General features: G+C 42.0%; 1 protein-coding gene across 4 annotated transcripts in view; it reads right to left on the minus strand.

Moving 5' to 3' along the window:
* The window catches only part of GRIN2D (glutamate ionotropic receptor NMDA type subunit 2D), a 1,213,579-nt gene that overhangs the window by 354,853 nt on the left and 840,747 nt on the right, over positions 1 to 17,979 (minus strand). The gene's annotated exons all lie outside the window — the stretch shown is intronic.

Here is a 17,979-nt window from a genome sequence, read left to right on the forward strand (position 1 = left end):
AATACACAGATAGATGATAGGATTAGCAAAAGGTGAGGCCCCCACTTACTAAAATAGGAAAGGACAGGAAAGGGGCTGATGGTGGCCAGAGAAAAACCCTGCAAAATTCCAAATTCCTGATAGTACAAAAAAACCCTCAGATCGCACGATCTGCACTCCGTCCTAAACCAGGCGCTCTTGTCATACCAATGAACAGAAAACAAGAATCATTACAAATTCAAAAAGCCACAAACACATGGACTTAAAGGAGCTATACCACAAACAAAACTGCAGGGAGTTTCCCAGCTAAGCAACTGAGAGGGAAAATCCCTGCATGCAAATAAACTGAAAACAACCACAGCAAATGACAAACTCAGATAAGAGTAAAAGACCCAAACAACAAATAAAGAGCAAAGCACTTATCTGGGGTAGATGTGGTGTGGAGCAGAATGATGCAGGCTGGTGAACAAAGAACAACTGACATCCGGCATAGCCTGCTAGCAGACCAGGAATTAAATAAGCAGAGAGTTAGCAATGGAAACGCCCATTGCTCAACACACCTGGTCTATGTCCAAACCATTCCTGGCCACAAGAGGGAGCCTCCCAGCAGCCAAAGCATAACTGACATTTACAACAGGAGTCGTTATGAGTATAGTGAGTATGAATAGTTAAGTACTCATTAAACTCTAATAAACTTAAAAAAAAATTAATTTGTACTCCTATTAATAAAAATTTGTGATCTGGCAAAATGCAAGTTCACCAAATTGTTCGGATTTTTCAGGGAAATTTGTTTTCCATATAAATCAGCCACTGATATGGTATTTTAGAATAATGAGATAAAAAAAATACAGCAAAAAATACCTAAAATATTTACTTTTAATAAATCCCTTAAAAGGAAGCAAGGATCACCTTACCTCTATTAAAAAATATATATGGCTGCCAGACAAAGCTACCTTACCACTTGTCAGACAAAGCTACCTTACCACCATTTTTTAACAGAGGTAAGGTGATCCTTGCTTCCTTTTAAGGGATTTATTAAAAGTTATATTTTAGAAATTTGTTTTCCAGCAAAATTATTCTTTGTGATTTGAATATTCCTTGTTATGCTCCCCAAACCCCAGTGCTTAATAAATGTAGGATGTAAATAAAAAATAATATTCACTTGTCCCACCATCCACACAGCGCATCATCTGGTCCTCATGTCTAGAGATGAGCAGAAACGTGGAAGTTCGAGTTCTGCAGGTCCAGTTGGATTTTAGATAAAGTTCAGTTCGGGATTTGGACTTTACCTGAACCCCATTAGAAGTCACAGATTGGGTAGTTCGGCTCTCCGCCCACATTCAGACAGCTGTAAAGAGATTCCTTCGAGAAAGGCTTTCTTTCACGTTTTTTTTGTACACACTACATCCGATAACTCCCAATGAGAGTCACTCAAACACTGCAAGAGGCTCGCCCAGGGATGAGCCCCAAGCATACCCAAGCACCCTGATGGTCGCTTGAGTGGTCAGCAAATGTAAAGCACCCAAACGCCAAACTTGTACAAGTATTTTTTTATAAAGTCTATGTTCTGTATGAACACCAAACTTTAAAGTTTGGTTCGCTCATCCTTATCTACGTCACTTTTATTCTCTTTCCTCCATTTTTTACCAACATTCTTTGTGTCATTCTTCACTTCAGGAAAGAGCTTCTGAGTCCTCATACATCAATGCGAATGCATACTGGGTATTTACTCAGACGAAGAGCTTCAGAACGTCGTGACGTCACGTCATGACTTATGGAGTACATAATCTGTCCAAAGCCTTCTTGACCCAAAAGCCAGGGCCTAGAATGAAAAAGGCCAAAAATAATGTGCACAATGGAAGAAGTAGAAAAGAAGAGGCACCAAGCTGTGTGGATAGTGGAAAAGTAGAGTGGAGAGTATTATCATTTTTTTTTTATAAAAAAATAATGCTTCTCTAACCCTTTATAGTTTAGCAAAATGGTGGCAAAAGTGCAAAAAAAAATATTCTGGAGAATATGGATTTTGTAGAATTAGAGTAGAATTCAGTTGACCCTAATAATTGTGTCCATCTCTAATGAAACTAATAAACTGCACATAGGGGACCTTCCTCAAACTAACACAGGAAAGTGGAGAAAAGAAAAAAAGAGAAAGCATTGCCGATAGAATCACATTTTCTTTCTTTCTTTCCTAGTGGCAATCCCACTGGTCAGACAAAAGAATACATTGTCTTCCTTCTAACAGGCAAAGGGCAAGTTGAAAAAGAAATCAAGTAGAAATGTGCACAAATTTTGACACAATCTGCTCCCAAATACAAACTATGAACAATGCTTCTGGATAGTGATGGGCGAACTTCCAGATATCTGGGATTGGTGGGACTAACTGAATTTTTTAAAAAATGGGTTTGGCCCAGAATTGATCCTGCATATCTTCCCCCCCTTCCCAGCTTAAAAATAGCAGCCTGCAGCCTCCAAGGATTGTCATGTCCATTAGATGTGACAATGCCGGAACTTTACCCAGCTCATCTTGAGTTACCTGATGTGGTGGCAATAGGTGCAATAAAGGGTTAATGGCATCTCACAGCTGCAACTAAGCCTTAGATTAGTAATGGTAGGCATCTATGAGACACCCCATTACTATTCTGTAAGTGAAAAAAATTAAACACCAACAACCAAAATAGCCTGTATTTGAAATAAAATATGAAAAAACACCCTTTTTTTACCCCTATATTAACCCCCAAAACAGTTAGGTCTGATGTAATCCACATGAGGTTCCACAACAATTCTAGCTTTGCTACATCCGAAGTCACAGTGAGCAGCCATAGAACATGATTGCCCACTATGAGCTTCAGGCAGAGAATGTGATGAGCAGTAACATTACTCAGGCTATTTGCGGTCACAGATGGAGGTTCCCACGATCCTGCACCTGTGATCGCACATAACCTCCCCTGAGGTCACTCAGTTTAATGAGGTCACGTCAGAGACTCAGTAAGAAGTACTTGCTTTATTTTTCTTTCTTTTTTTTTTTTTTTTATTTCCCGAGTTGCTGGATCTAGATTATTAGCCAAAGCTCCGACATCCGGATACTTTTGAACCTCATGGATCTGGACTTTTTCAGTCCGGGTCAGCGCATAACTTCTGTACTTTTTTTTGCATTCCTATACAATCCTTTGAGTCACTTGCAGAAACAAACAGAAAAGGGCCCCTGTAAACAGCACATGGGCCCTTTGCAATCCAATAACTCATTAAATTGCACAATTCCACCTGCTTGGAGGTGAAAGTGGGACATTTCGGACCTCTGTGCGACTCCACAGGTTGCATCAATGATATGTCCGCCCTTGCTTTGGGATTAGACAATTACTAAGGAAAATGTAAGGCGAAAACAATGGTTATCAATAAAACATGAGAAAATTTTTTTTAGATCTTTTTGAGTCATACAAGATGCTCTAACAATTGTAAACTATAGAACTAATTAAATCTGACAAACACATTACTTAGACCGGTAATAAAGTACTTTTGATCCGTTCTCTGCCCACTGATGGATGGAAAGCCATTGATTGACAAGGGAGTATCATTACTTTTAAAAGCATGGAAACCTGCAAGGGCTTATTAAAACCAAATATTCCAATCACAGATCATATGTAAATCTGCTGCTAAAATTTTCCTCCAGAGGTGCACTAGTTCAAGATGAGATTTATAAGCCTCCGATTGCACGCATCTATTTTAGGCAGGTAAATGAACCATCGCATTTGCAAGCTAATTAAATAATGTCAGACCAAAACTAATTACAGAAGAGCATTATTCGTACCACAGAGGTTATCTAATGATATGGTTTATGTAGGCTCAAAGGCATCGTGCTGCTTTTCGTGGACGGGCATTCAGAGGCATTTGGTTGTTATATTTGACAACCTGATCTAAGCAAATAAGATTTTTACTATTGCCTCATTACAAGGATATCTAATAATAAAGACAATAGAATAAAAGCGTTGTTTCTAAATTTTAATATATATTTGATTTATACAAATGAAAGACAAACATTTCCATACATAATTGCACATACTGAGATAATGGGTAAAATAAACACGCTTTAATCTCCAAAGGGAAACTGCTTCTGATTTATGCTGCCTGAACCACAGGTAGTATTTCTCAGGAATTGGCTGAGCTATGGCAGCTGTTTAGATCTTAGGGGTACTTTGCACGCTGCGACATCGCAAGACGATGCTGCGAGGTCAAGCGCGATAGTCCCCGTCCCCGTCACAGCTGCGATATCTTGTGATAGCTGCCGTAGCGAACATTATCGCTACGGCAGCGTCACATGCACTCACCTGCCCTGCGATGTCGCTCTGGACGGCGATCCACCTCCTTCCTAAGGGGGCGGGTCGTGCGGCGTCACAGCGACGTCACACGGCAGGTGGCCAATAGCAGCGGAGGGGCGGAGATGAGCAGGATGTAAACATCCCGCCCACCTCCTTCCTTCCGCACAGCAGCCAGGACGCAAGTAGGAGATGTTCCTCGCTCCTGCGGCTTCTCACACAGCGATGTGTGCTGCCGCAGGAACAAGGAACTACATCATACCTGTCACTGCACCAGCATTATGGAAATATCGGACCCTACACCAATGATACGATAATAACGCTTTTGCGCTCGTTAATCGTATCAAAAAGGATTTCCACAATACGATATCGACTGCGACGACGGATGTGTGTCACTTTCGATTTGACCCCACCGACATCGCACCTGCGATGTCGTAGTGTGCAAAGCCCGCCTTAGGGCTTATTCAGACGTCTATGAGAAACAGAACTCGGTAGCTTCATATACACTGACAAGCAAAAGGGTAACAATGTTCTGAATTTTAGACTTTCAGTCTTCATATCTCACCATCCACTACAGCTTGAACTTGAGATGACTTTCATTTTATAGACAATCATCTTGGCTATCTCATATATAAATTTGACTTGCAACTATTTAGTATATGATTAGTTATACAGATTCTTGTCATGTCACTGCATTGTTACTGTTTTGCTCCTAAAACTCTGAATTTAAATTTTTATTATTTTGTTAGTATTTTTTAAATTCACCGTTGGCTTTCAACACTGTCTGAACCCTTCTGGGCATGCTTTTGATCAGATGCAAGCATGTCTTGACCAAAATCTGATCCCAGGTCTCTTTTACATGTTTCCAATGTTGGTGTATACTGGTCGCTCACTTGAATGTATATACAGTTTTTTCTTCAGCTCTACCCACAAGTGTTCAATTGGGTTGAGGTCTGAGGACTGTGGGGACAATTCAGCACCTCTACTTCATTGTTATTGAACCATTTCTTCACCAATCTCGCCGTATGCTTCGGGTCGTTGTCCCGTTAGAACACTATGTCGTCCTTTTCATACCCATAGTACTCGAGTCTACGAACTAACTTGTCTAGTAGGATAACTACATATAGGCTGGAGTCACACAAGCATATAAAAAATTGGTCTGATTTTCATCCAAGACAGTAGGACCAATTAAATCTGTTTGGTATTCTATATGTAATGCGAGTGTGCGATTTTTTTTTCTTACCTAAACCTCTATATGACATCCATATACAACATTTTGTTTCTCAGCAAGTATTACTCTACAATCATGTACAGGACAGTGTTCTATGTTCTATGCTTCAGAATGCTAATGTATTTGTAAAAATGCATGGAAACAGAAAGATCCATGTACTGTCCACTTTTTTCTTGCACCCATTGATTTAAATTGATGAGTTTTATCCAATACACATGAACTCACACTATGTTGCAACATTTTTCTCATCTTGGAACTGGATGAGAAAACAATTGCTGATCTGCTTTGCCTCATTGACTAACATTGGTCCGAATGCAATACCAGATTTTCTCTCATTGCACTTGTCCGCTCAACATGGAGACCACCATTGAACATTGTCAAATATTCAATGCCTTCGGCTGGGAAATGCCCCATATCATCAGGCTTCCTCCATCAAACTTGACAGTTTCTTCAATTTCTCCATCTTTTAGTCCCTTTTTCCATTTTTCTTTCAGACCCTTTTGCATCAATCTGAGCCTAGTCTATTGACTTTTGTCTCATCGTTCCAAATAACCCATTTCCAAATGTATTCTTTTCACTTTTAGCTGTTTTTTACAAACTCCAGATGATGCTTCTAATGACAATATTGAAGTCAAGACTTGTTTCAGGCCATCACTCCAGACTTATGTAATGTGCATTACACAATGATTGAATGGATGTCTGTGATCTTACTATTATGAAGCATACGAGCTGCCTCCACTGCCTTGTTAGTCGTGCTAGCACTTATAGATCTTGTGATGAACCAACTTATCGACGCCAATATATTGCCTGGAGGTCCATCTCTTCACTTTTGAATGGATGAACGGACTTAAGGCTACTTTACACACTGCGATATCGGTCCCGATATCACTAGTGTGGGTACCTGCCCCCATCTGTTGCGCGACACGGGCAAATCGCTGCCCGTGTCGCACAACAGCCGTCACACATACATACCTGTCCGGCGACGTCGCTGTGACGGGCAAACCGCCTCCTTTCTAAGGGGGCGGTCCGTGCGGCATCACAGCGACGTCACTGAACCGCCGCCCAATAGCAGCAGAGGGGCGGAGCTGAGCGGGACGTAACATCCCGCCCACCTCCTTCCTTCCTCATAGCGGCCGGGAGGCAGGTAAGGGGAGCTTCCTCGTTCCTGCGGCGTCACACGCAGCGATGTGTGCTGCCGCAGGAACGAGGAACAACCTTGTTACTGCTGCAGTAATGAGATTTGAGAATGGACCCCCATGTCGCCGATTAGCGATTTTGCACATTTTTGCAACGATGCAAAATCGCTTATCGGTGTCACACGCAACGGCATCGCTAATGCGGCCGGATGTGCGTCACGAATTCCGTGACCCCAACGACTCTGCATTAGCGATGTCGCAGCATGTAAAGCCCGCTTTAGTTTTGTATTTTTCCAACTATCATGACACTCACATGATGCAATTTGACAATTTATTTTGGCCAAGAGACTATCGATGAGCTAGATGATGCTGTTTCTCTTTTCTTGGATAATCCTTTTTATGGCTGCCCCTCCATTCGAAACAGTAACCGTTCACTTGGGAATCAACACTGAGCTATCAGGGAATGTGAGAACAGGTTGTATTTTGTAGTATTCAGGAAGAAAAATATCTTCAAACTTCAAAAAGCAAAACAGTAACAATGCAGTGACATGGTAAGAATCTTCATAATTTATGTATGAAATAACCAAGATTATTGGCTATAAAATGATGGTGGTCTCAAAGCTGTAGTGGATGTTGAGATATGGAGCCTGAAAATTAAGAATTTAAAACATTGTTACCCTTTTGCTTGTCAGTGTGTGTGTTTACTGAGCGTTCAGGTTCGGAAACCCGTGGCAGGCCATACATTTCAGTCCAAGGATAAATTGATTTTTCTTGGATGTCTGGATGAGTCTTAACTCTTAAACATTGCATCATTTTAAAGAAAACATACTTATTTATTCCATTTTTGAACCTCAAAATAAAAAATAAAATAGTAGATTCTGAATTTAAACAACTCCTGTCCATCAGAGGGACTCTCCACAAACTACTCATCTACAAAAATTCCCTTCCAGAAATTGTAATTTTACTTCTTTGCGATCTCGACAGCAAGTCAATCTGGAGTACTAAGCACATCTATGATGCCATAAATGATGATACTAAATTAGACAATACTAGTTTTATGCTGAAATGGGAGAAGGATCTTAGGAAAAGCTTTACTGAAGACGATTGGCTATCTAGCCTTAAAGCGACATACTCTTCTACTCTTTCAGCAACTCTACATGAATCTTTTTATAAGATTTTGACAAATTGGCATTATACGCCACTGAGATTAAGTAAATTTGACACAAAACACTCTGATCTGTGCTGGCGAGACTGCAATGAAAAAGGTACCTTGCTCTATATTATATGGGAATGTCCAAAAATAAGAACAATCTGGGAGGAAGTAACTGATTTGATATCACGTATTACCAAATCTAAATTAGTAATCTCTCCACAAATGGCTCTATTATCTTTAGACCTCGAAGATATAAATCTATTACATAAATCAATTATGATTCATATATTCCTAACCACTAAACAACTGATCTTGGCCAACTGGAAAAGCGGAAATGTTCCAACAATATCTGACGTTATCCATTCAGTATCAACTCATCAGGATTATGAAAGAGCACATGCCATATATAATAATGTGTCGCCCAGGGATAGTGGGTACTCAGAGCCGGGCCAATGGGGTTGCTTCTAGAGGTATCATGGTGGCGTGACCCGGTCTGTGATCCCAGGGTCCACAACAAAAGGGGAATATGTAAATGGGGATTGTCTGTGATGCCACCCGTGGGTTGCGGTGATGAGATGGTGGCACCGCCGCTGCCTCTGGGGACCGTGCCCGGGACTGATGGTGTGGGGCAGCAAGGTTGGATCCCCTCCACGGGTAGGGGAGATGTAGTCCCGGGGCCCAATTGGGAGTTGTGGTGGTGGCAGGGATTGCAGGGAGCAGGAAACTCACAGTTCTGTTGTCTTGGTGTTGGAAGAAGCTAGACTGGTGTGTGTGGTCAGAAAACACAGAGTCCTTTGTAAACCAACTTGCCAAATGGCCAGTCACCATTGGCGGTTGTCTTCGGGTCCCACACCCAGATGTACAGCCAGGGGCCCTTCCTTCCACACTCTCTGTCTGTCTCTCTCTTGTCTGGACTAGTCCGTTTGAACGGCCTCCAGATTGGGTCCCTCTCCCGGCACCGGCCGGCTACAACCCTGCTCCAGTCGCCTCAGGTTCTCTGCTGCAGGATCTCCGTCGCCTGTGGCCCTTGCAGCCACCTAGTCTGGTAGTCCAGGGCTCCAACCCTGGCTACCACTTTCTCTGGGGAGCTGCAAGCCTCCCCTGTCAGCTTTCCACTGGCTACAGCACAACTGAACTAAATTCTGCTCTGTCACTTCCTTAACTCCCCTCGCCCCCTCCCTTTTCCTTGGGAGGGGGTGAGTAGGGCCTGATTGGCTGCTGTACATCTGTGTGGGGATTGTGTAGCTGCCAAGGAGGATTAACTCTTTCTGTGACTACCTGGTTTTACCAGGGCGTCACAATAACCTCTTCCACTCCTATTATAAAAGATGGAGCACTTGGAGATCTTTTATCAACCAAGACTAATTACCTCATGTATTCCTGATTTATTGATATAAATTCACTTAACTCTAACAGGTCTTCGATGTTACAAACGATGCATCACCTTCCCTTTCCCTTCTTTTTTCTCCCTTTTCTAATTTCCTTCCCCCTCTTCTCTCCCATTAAAGTTTTGTTTTTGTTTTTTCTTCATTGTTTTGTTTTTTTCACACTTATGAGCTCTTCTGTTTTCAATTACTGTGAGTTATTACTATAGCCATATTTGTTTCATAATTTTGTACATATTTTGATCAAGATGGATCTTTCCCTAATCCTTTCCTTGTCCCCCAATCTTCCATATGCCAACCCCCCACACACAATTTGTTAATTGTTATAGTTACTTCTAATGCATTGTTATTATTATCATTATATACACAAAATGCACAAGCTTTTGTTACAACTTGTTCACTTTCAGAGACCAATAAAAACTTTTGAAAACAAAGAAAACATACTTTGAAAAACTGGCCAGAGTCTACCTGTCCTTGCTGACTAGTCTAGTGGAGGCCCCACATTACAAAAGGGTTAGAGTGAACCAACCAGCAGTAAAGCCAGTGTTATAATGGTGCTAGGATGCTGAACCCAGGGATACCTTCAGTTTTGAGAGTGGATGTTTTGTTACAGTAATATTTGCAAGTAAAGTTAGTTACAGAAATGCACTGTTGCTTGATTGAGAGATGCAACAGGAACAGGAATATGGGGGTTAGGTCTTGCTATCTTTTCTCACCCCTGTCTGCCTGCCTGGATTTCCTCCCCCTGTCGCCATCATAGACTACCGTAATTCTGGCATCTGCTCATTAGCATTTATCAGTATTGCACCAAACTCTTCAGTAAGTTGACGTGGAAGTTGGCACCTGTGCATAGCTTTATCTCCGGCACCATCTTTATGAAGACTCTGTTTTCTTTATTAGACTCATGGATGTGCGCTGAAAAGGCAGCACATGCGCACTTGCATTAACAGCTCTCGTTGTGACCATGGAAGCGTGCGTGGTAATAACCGAAGTGAAGACCACCCCCAAAATCAACGGACCAGTCTCCTCTGAAGGGTGCTGCTCATATTCTGGATGCAGTCTGTGGTCACAGGCAGGGAGCTGATCTTCTGTTGTGACCGCACACGCTTCCGCAGTCACAACAAGAGCTGAGGATGCAAGGGCATCGCACATTCAATAGTCCAATGAAGGAAGACAGAGTCTTCCCAAAGATGGGGCCGGAGATAGCGTTATGTGCAGTCATCGACTCGGATACCATCTTAGTGAAGAGTTTGCTGCAAGACTGATAAATGCTAATAAGCATGCACGAGAATTAAAGTCTATGGTGGCGACAGGGGGAGGAAGGCCAGGCAGGGAGACAGGGGCAGGAACAGATAGCAAGACCTGACCCCCATATTCCCACCCCGTTGCACCTGTCAATCAAATAACAGTGTATTGCTGTAACTTTACTTACAAATATTACAATAACAAAACATTCTATCTCAAAGCTGAAGGTATGCCTGAGTTCAGCACCCTAGCGCCAGTATAGCACCCTTTACTTTACTGCTGGTTGATTCTCTTTAACCCCTTTGTAACATGGCAAATTTTTATTTTCCTCCCCTTCTTCTCAGAACCATATTTTTTTTATTTTTCTATCCACATAGACATATAAAGGCTTGTTTTGTGTTGGATGAGTTGTAATTTTGCATGGCTCCATTCATGTTGTACTGTAAAATGGGGAATACATGAAAAATTTGTAGAAATTGTGAAAAACAGAATTCTGACTTGCTTATGGGAATTGCTTTTACAATGTATATTTTGTGGTAAAAATGACCACGCAATAGGATTCTCTTTATCAGTATGATAATGGAGATGCCAAACATGTCCAGTTTTATTATCTTAGTGGAGAAAACAAATCTGAAGTTTGCAAAAAAAAAATTAAGAGTTGTGTCGCGATTTCAGAAGACCTGTAACATTTTCATTTTTCGGTCAATGGAGCTGTGCAATAGATTTTTTTTGATGAGATGTTGTTTTTATTGATATCATTTTGGGATAGATATGACATTTTGATCACTTGTTACAGCAATTTTTGTGGCAGTATAGCAACAACCCAAAAATTAATTTCTTCATTGTTTATTTTTTTTTTTACAGTGTTTACCAACTGTTAAAGAAGTTATTCACTACTCTAATGCATTTTATTTTTTATTCATCAATCAAGGTATTATGTGCCACTAAATGCATCCATATTCTTATTATAGTAATACAAACCTTTTACCATGCAGATAGCTTCACTTGATGTCTACCTTCCTCTCCCCAGGCTTCCTCTATTACTGCAAGTTTCATAATAAAATGCAGTGGCCTGTGGTCCAGCACTTAGCACACTACCTCCCTACTCTAACCTATGCTGCAGATGTTGGGAGATACCAAGTGTCAGAGTAGCCCAGGGTAGAGGTACCAGTCCATCTGGAAATTGCCAGATGGCCAGTACAGTCCTGTAACTGTGTTTATTATGCAAATTTAGGCTCTTTTCACCTGTCTTTGTCAGTGACTAAACCCTTGTTGAAGTGCTGAGATCTGAATTTCAAAAGTAAAGGGGTCAGTCCCTGCTATTGCTGTTGAATGAAACTGTCAGCTCAGCTTGAGTGAGGCAGACTAACTGATTTATTCTAAAATGTCTACACACACCATCAAGATTATATGGCAAGGGGGTGAAAAAGTAGTGAAAATTCTGTTTAATTATTTTTATATTTTGATAAATTGGGCTTTTCTGAATTTGGTAATACCACAAATGCGTATTTTCTTTAGTTTTTATTATCCTCATTTTTAACAGGGCAAAAGATGGTGATTCCAACGTTTATGTTTTATTTTAATTTTAATATTTTTTTAAACTTTTTTTAAATCTTTTCACTGTTTTTAACAGTTCCCTTATGGGACTATACCCTGCAATCATCTGATCACTTGTGATATATACAGCAATAAGCAATGCCACATACATGGAATGATGCATGAAGAATGATGAAAAAAATGTCTAATTAAGCGCAGCAGCGGCACAATAAGCACTGCGATAAAAACTACATCTCTTATATCTGTTAATATTCCTTCCCTTTCTTTACAGGCTGTACATTAATGTTCTTCCCTGCTGTACTGTCACACAGTATCTGTAGATTTTTCCACTATATTATAGCTTCATCTCCCTATTATTATTGCTAATTTTTTATTTGCTGTGATCTGGGAATTTCATTTTCAAGTCCCTCAAAAGGAATGAGAAATAAAATAAAAATAGAAAAAAATGTTTTAAAAAAGAAACAAATAATTTTAATCTTCATTCCTTTCCCCCGTTAAAAATAAAGAAATTATAAAGCATATTGAAGCACTTTAAACTTAAGGGACAGCACTTCAAAGCAACAGATGAATCCAAGCAGAGGAGGAGAGTGAAGTCTGTGATGTAAACATGTGTATACACCCATCCTTATCAATTACTTGATCTCATTTATTCTGATTCCGGTTCCCAGATTTGATGTAGCAGAGGAGGCATGACTACAGAGGAATATATACAGAGATGTGCTCTCAGAAAGCAGCACCAGTAATAGAAGTATATCAGAAAACTGATTGATGGTATCATGCTGTACAAAGGGCTAGTAAGACGTAGTACAGTGTATTCCCCACTAGGTGGCAGCAGAGTAGTGACAGAGAGACAAAGTCACACTGTAACAGAAAGGCAGCTGAAATACAGCAGAGTAACTTCAGCAGGCAGTTAACAGGTGAATAACCAGGGGCAAAAGAGTAGTCAAACAGTCAGGGTCTAGCCAGGAAAGTCAAGTCACTGCCAGGGAAGTATCAACATCAAGTCAGAAAACAGAACCGAGATGGAAGGCGGGAGATCAGGTATACAGAGGGGAATACAAACAACAGACAGGAGCGGGAAGTCAGGGATCGGGACAGGCAGATGAACGGGGGAGGGTGCAAGTGAGGACACAGTGGCAAGGAGTCAGGACAGATCGGCAACATTCATCAGAGCCAGTATACAAGCTGCAAGGCAGAAATATCACTGGCATTGACCCATAGGTAGAGAGGCAAGATATAGCGTCCTGGCATCCAGAACGAGGCAAGGGAAGTTAACCCCTGACATGGCCAGGCCAGAGCTGTGTAACCACAGCAGGGAAAAGCCGGCCTGGATCATGACAGGTAGGAAGAGTTAGGACATAAAAAAGGGATCAAATAGTAGTAGAAAACTGCTTTGACTTGAGCCGCCAGCTTTCAGTCATAGAGGTATGCCTGGAGCTATAGGAATCACTTACAGCATTGCGAACAGAGGCTGTAAACAGTCTCCGGCACATTGACTGCTTGCTCTGTACAGATATGCTGCAGAGTGAGCTATCAATCAAAGTGCTGGGAGGAGCTTACAGCCCCCTCTCACTGTGTACTGAACAGCGTTTGTAGCTACTCCAGTTGCACCTCTATGATTGAAAGCTGGCGGCTTCTGGGAGGAATTAGTTTCATTTTCTCTGAGTAGCTGCACTTTCAGTAAGGCTCTATATCTGTAGGTTAATAGTATTTGGGGACATAACTAGTTTCCTGTAAATATGAAGATTTTTTTTTCCAGATCTTTCCCGTTTGCTCTATCAAGCATCTACATCAGGTTTCTTGATTTGATCCTTTGTTAATAATTGATCAAAGTAGGATAAAACTGTCTTCTACTTCTATTACCTCAACAGTTTTCATCTTTCCTGCTGTCATAACTTTAGTTTACTTTATGCTTAAACAAAATGTCATATCTTTATCTTGCAATATTTCCATTATTATCTCCTCTGTCACCAAAGTTGAGATTTACTTTATCTGTCTGTCACTTCTTCCGGCTAACATCTGTTGGATTGTATCTAACAATTATTTGTGCCGTCATATGCATTGTGTTATGTTCAATCGCAATATTTAAACACAAGACAAATAAGTGCTTAAAAACTAAGGTGGAAATGTATCCAGACTGGAATTCTATACATGAGCATTAACTAGGGATGATGGAATACCTCAAATATTCGGCTTCGTGAATATTTTTCGAATAGGTCGCCGCTATTAGACTATTCACGAATATTCGATGCACAATGTAAGTCTATGAGAAACCCGAATAACAACTATTCGGAACTAATCGGGCTTCCCATAGACTTACATTGCGCATCGAATATTTGCATAGCAGCGACCTATTCGGAAAGTATTCACAAAGCCGAATATTTGAGGTATTCGATCATCCTTGGTATTAACCAAAAACCCTTGGGAAAACTAAAGGGTGCTTTACACGCTGCGACATCGCTAGCGATCTCGTTAGCGATGTAACACGCCAGATCCCACATACGATTTACAGAGATCGCACATGTGACCGGCATTACAAAGAATGACCTATGTGCGAGCTCGGCAAATCTTATCTGTGATCTGGTGTGTCACATCGCTAACGACATCGCTAGCGATGTTGCAGCGTGTAAAGCACCCTTAAGGCCGAGAACAGAAGAGAGTATAAAATTCACTTCATCCAGAAAGTTCAGACAATTATCATTTGATTTCCATCCAAATTGATATTCATGTGTCATCCATTTGTCCATTTTTAACGTGCATGTGACATCCATGTGACATCCGTTTTCATACATCCATATTCAAAAATGTACATAAATAAAATGACCTCTGAATTATCCGAGATCGGCTGGGGCCCATCACAGCAGATATCGGCACTCCAAGGGTGACAACTGGACTGTGAGTAAAGTACCTGGAACCGCAATCACTGTGTCAGCCCATCCGTCGCCCCGCACTCCGGCGCCAATGGCCACTACCACACCTCCATCATCCTTCCTGGGGCCTAGCTCTACCTGTGGGGAGCTGAACCATCCTGGCTGCGACACCATCTTCCCCAGAGGACAGCACCAGCAGCAGCGGCTAATCCATGGCTGCACACCACAGGTGGCGTCACGAGACAACAACACCCAACATCCTTCATCCTCATCATCCCCACTATCATCCCATCCATCGATCCCCTTTTTGTGGATACCTCGGGGTCAAGAAACTGGGCAGGGCTACCCGTGACATCCCCAGATCCTCACCGTCCCGGTGACAAGTATTCCCCAAGGCCCACATGGGGTGCTCCACCTGCGGTGAAACATATAAAGACCCTTCAGTGGAATGGATCGATGTGTTCCACCTCAGAACCTCACGCTCTACTGCACTGCGTCCCATCTTCACCTGCCGGCCAAAAGCAATTGGTATTGCTGGATGTGGTAAGTGTGTGTGTGCTCTCTGATGTGTGTATGATCTGTTGTGTGTGTGTGTGTGTATGGGTATGAGTGTGTGTGCAATCTGATCCATGTGAGTGTGGACTAGAAGCAGGGGAGGACAGCATGGAGCGTACCTGCTGGGAGGGTCCGGCAAAGATCGCAGGAAGACCTGGGAGCCACGCAGATGCCTAGGGTCTGGTAAGTATGATTTTCCTGGGAAGGGGAGCCTGCTTTTGGTGGGGGGTAAACTTACCCCCAAAAGTGTTTCCTCAATAATAGGACCTACCAAAAAATAAGCCCTAGCGCTTTTTTCAGGGCAAAAAAAATATAAGACAGTGTCTTATTCTTGCAAAAACACGTTAATAGTAATACATCGCTCTGTGTGCATATGATGTCATTGTTCTTGGCAGCATGTCTTTTTTTTGCAAAGGACAATGTGCTGCCAAGAAATTATTTTTTTAAAGTAAACTTAAGCCTCATTCAAACATCAATGATTTTTCTTATTAGTCCTAGTTTAGTATTTAGATCAGACTTAATGATCACAGTGATATCAAAGTTTAGTCAGGGAATCAGTATTTTCAACCAACATTGATCAGAGATTCATCAGTTTTTCTCAGATGTAAAAATAAAATATGGAAGTATCTCAAGCTTCTCATATGAAACAGTCCTTGAAAAACTGAAATCTTACCGCTGGAATGCAATCACTGTTAAATTTTTTTTTCATGGATCCTTAGACTTGCATTGGCGATTTTGAGCCAAGAATTGGAAAAAGTTTGAACATATCTTTTTGAATTTATGAGTACCACTAAGTCCGTAAAAATACACGGACATGTGAACAGCCCCATAGACTACAATTGGTATTATTATTATTTATTATTATAGCAACATTTATTCCATGGTGCTTTATATGTGGAAAGGGGTATATATAATAGGGACAAGTACAATAATCATAAATAAAACTTGGCACAGACAGGTACAGGAGGTGAGGGGACCCTGCCCACAAGGGCTCAGTCTACAGGAAGAGAGAGGACCCTGCCCACGAGTGCTCAGTCTACAGGAGGAGAGAGGACCCTGCCTGCGAGGGTTTACAGTCTACAAGGCATGGGTTGAGGATATAGTAGGTGAGGGTAGGTTCTATCTGTAAAATATGGATACAACTCATCTTATATGCAATACTAATGTCTGAATATGACCTTGAAATTTATTTTAGCCAACAAACTAACATTGTGCTCCTTCATCGGATAGTCGGCAACCATTTTACACTGCATGTTTAAGAATGCTCATTCTTAAATACTGTTCTATAGCTGAATTGGTTCAGAGACGAAAAATGTTGAGCTCAACTCATTTTGTGGTGCTGAAAATTAATATAATGCTTACATTCGCTGATTGGCTCTAATTATCATGATCTAAGATCCAGAAAAGATCACAATTACAGTAATTTTCATTTTATAAGACACACCAGATTATAAAACACATACAAAATTTAGAGGAAAAAAAAGGTAAAAAAATTGAGGTCCATCTTACAATCTGGTGGTGTCTTACTGGGGGAGGCAACAGCAGTCGTGGTGCAGGGTCACAGTAGGCAGGGGCGGTGGTGGAGTAGGGCAGTGCGGTGGGTGCCCCAGATGCTCACAGTAGGCACTGTGCGGTAGAGAAAACATCTAGAAACTGTCAGCAGTATGGGCTTCAAAGAAATGTTGCTCGGAGTCAGCGCATGCGCAGATTGAGATCTCATCTGTGCTTGCGCCACCTCTGGGTGCCATTTTCCTTAAGTCCGCTACTGAGAGATCAATGGGTCGAAGGCAGCAAGTGCGCAGATGAGATCTTGAGCCGAAAGCTCCAACTGCACATGCGCCAGCTCCAGGCACCATTATTTGAATCCCGCACATGTTCAGGATGGTCACTAACTCACCGTCTGCACTGAACAGCACCCACAGCACAGCACACAGCCCACAGCGCGGCCCTTACCTCCTTTGACCCCTCTCCTCCACCCCCCCAGTAAAGGGGGCTTTACACGCAGCGACATCGCTAGCGATGTTGCTCATGAAAGCACTCGCACCCATCGTTTCGGCGTCACTGGCAAATCACTGCCCGTGGTGCACAATATCGCTAACACCCAGCACACATACTTACCTTCCTAGCGAGGTCGCTGTGGCCAGCAAGCAACCTCTTCGTTAAGAGGGAGGTTCGTACGCCATCACAGCGACGTCACACAGCAGCCGACCAATAGAAGCAGAGGCGCGGTGACCAGCCGCATTAACGGCACGCCCATCTCATTGCCGGAGGACACAGGAACGCTGTTGTTCGTCATTCCCGGGGTGTCACACGTAGCGATGTGTGCTGCCTCAGGAACGACGAACAACCTATGTCCACAACGACCAACGAGATTTTGAAAATGAACGTGTCAACGATCAAAGATTAGGTGAGTATTTTTGATCATTAACACTCACTCGTAGCTGTTATACGCAACGACGTCGCTAACGCCGCCGGATGTGCATCACGAAATCCATGACCCCGACGAGATATGTCGTTGCGTGTAACGGGGCCTTAAGCTACATTTGGATAATAACGCG

Source organism: Anomaloglossus baeobatrachus, chromosome 11 (genome assembly GCF_048569485.1).
Source record: "Anomaloglossus baeobatrachus isolate aAnoBae1 chromosome 11, aAnoBae1.hap1, whole genome shotgun sequence".
NCBI classification, from domain to species: Eukaryota; Metazoa; Chordata; class Amphibia; order Anura; family Aromobatidae; genus Anomaloglossus; species Anomaloglossus baeobatrachus.